The 2500-nt window shown below is 46.2% G+C and overlaps 1 protein-coding gene across 1 annotated transcript in view; it reads right to left on the bottom strand.

Annotated features, from left to right (window-relative positions):
- Positions 1 to 2500, bottom strand: part of LOC139761506 (synaptotagmin-11-like) — a 42464-nt gene that overhangs the window by 4142 nt on the left and 35822 nt on the right.

The raw sequence follows: 2500 nt of genomic DNA, 5'->3' as shown, positions 1-2500 counted from the left end.
AGGTCTTCACGTTGGGGTTTAGGGGACAAGGGGGTTAGGTCTTCACGTTGGGGTTTTGGGGGGAAGGGGGTTGAGTCTTCACGTTGGGGTCTTGGAGGATAGGGGGTTAGGTCTTCACGTTGGGTTAGATCTTCACGTTGGGGTCTTGGGGACACAGGGGGTTAGGTCTTCACGTTGGGGTCTTGGGGGACAGGGGATTAGATCTTCACGTTGGGGTACAGGGGGTTAGGTCTTCACATTGGGGTCTTGGGGGTACAGGGGGTTAGGTCTTCACATTGGGGTCTTGGGGGGACAGGGGGTTAGGTCTTCACATTGGGGTCTTGGGGGGACAGGGGGTTAGGTCTTCACGTTGGGGTCTTGGGGGGACAGGGGGTTAGGTCTTCACGCTGGGGTCTTGGGGACAGGGGTTTAGGTCTTCACGCTGGGGTCTTGGGGACAGGGGTTTAGGTCTTCGCCTTGGGGTCTTGGGGGACAGGGGGTTAGATCTTCACGTTGGATCTTGGAGACAGGGGGTTAGGTCTTCACGTTGGGGTCTTGGGGGACAAGAGGTTAGGTCTTCACGTTGGTGTCTTGGGAGGGGGCAGGGGGTTAGGTCTTCACGTTGGTGTCTTGGGAGGGGGCAGGGGGTTAGGTCTTCACGTTGGGGTCTTGGGAGGGGGCAGGGGGTTAGGTCTTCACGTTGGTGTCTTGGGAGGGGGCAGGGGGTTAGGTCTTCACGTTGGTGTCTTGGGAGGGGACAGGGGGTTAGGTCTTCACGTTGGGGTCTTGGGAGGGGGCAGGGGGTTAGGTCTTCACGTTGGGGTCTTGGGAGGGGACAGGGGGTTAGGTCTTCACGTTGGGGTCTTGGGAGGGGACAGGGGGTTAGGTCTTCACGTTGGGGTCTTGGGAGGGGACAGGGGGTTAGGTCTTCATGTTGGGGTCTTGGGAAGGAACAGGGGGGTTAGGTCTTCACGGTGGGGTCTGGAGGGGGTGAACAGGGGGGTTAGATCTTCACGTTGGGGTCTGGGGGTTTGTGTTAGTAGACCAGAAGAGGTAAATAGATAAATAATTATTAGCTAGATTTCGGATGGAAATGTAAATAAATAAACAAAAAAATTGCACCATGTTGTACAGGGAAAATACAGAAATGACTTCAGTGGAAACGAACAAATAAATTGAGTTAGGAACATGTAAATTATAATTGATCCCTGAAATACATGTGGACATTAATGACGACCAAGTAATACACAATTATCCCTGACACCTGCTGACACATGTGACACAGGTGTACACCTGCTGACACATGTGACACAGGTGTACACCTGCTGACACATGTGACACAGGTGTGGTAAGTTTAGGGCCAGAGTTAAGGAGGAGAACTTGTTGGATCATACGACATTACTGGAAGATGAAAACCATTTCAGAAATACAATCTTTTATAATTCACTAAGATAAGCTTTTGCCTTCTAGCGAGATGTGATTTTCTACCTTACTGCCGTCTATATGTTCAGTATATATATATATATATATATATATATATATATATATATATATATATATATATATATATATATATATATATAAGAAGGAACAGAGAAGGGGGCCAAGTGAGGATATTCCCTCTGAGGCCCAGTCCTCTGTTCTTAACGCTACCTCGCTAATGCGGGAAATGGCGAATAGTATGAAAGAAAAAGAGAAATATATATATATATATATATATAATTTGTTGACGTGATGACGTAATGCCAACCTTCGAGTCTGCAGGAATTATGAAGTTTAATTATTACTAATTTGTTCTCTGCCTCTTTTTCATAGACAAATAAAATGAAAATAAATTTTAGATTTATATAAATGCTATCAATTGCTCATTTATGTATGATTTATATGAATAATTTGGATATTAACGCACACTTCGCAACAGTCTGCCAGGCCACAGAAAACGAGAATTATTTTTTGAAAGCCGCGACACCCGGGCTCGTCCCTCCGCGCCCGACCCTAAAATCACCTAAAATATACCTTAAATTTAGGGAAGGACGACGTTTGAAGGGAATATAAACTACCAGTTGAGTATATTGTGAGTGTGTGTGTCTCGTGTGTCCAGGAAAACCCCATAGAAGACATTGTTTACCCTCACGTGACTAGGGGAGGAGGAGAGCGCTCGTGGCTCCCCTGGCGGCACACCAACCAACTACACTAAGGTAATTGAAATTCCCTCGTGTTGACCTTATTTTTTTTTTTTTTAGGTTTCCATGATGATGTAGACGTAGGTCGTGGCTGTTATAGATAGCCCAGGTCAGGGCTGGGAGGTCCATGATGGGGGGGGAGGTTGTCATGGCGTCTGCTTGGCCCCTAGTGGTCGTGAACGTGACTATTGTGCCGACAATTTTTTTTTTCCCCCTTTGTCATTAATTCGTCTGTATTTCACTTTATGGCTAGGCCTTTGATGTGTGTTTTAGACCATAACTGGACCCATTAACGTTAGAAATAAATGATAAATGTGGAAATAATGTAATTTATATTT

Source organism: Panulirus ornatus, chromosome 40 (genome assembly GCF_036320965.1).
Source record: "Panulirus ornatus isolate Po-2019 chromosome 40, ASM3632096v1, whole genome shotgun sequence".
NCBI lineage: Eukaryota > Metazoa > Arthropoda > Malacostraca > Decapoda > Palinuridae > Panulirus > Panulirus ornatus.
Note: the sequence above shows the minus strand (reverse complement) of the source record. Positions and strands in the feature narration are given on the sequence as shown.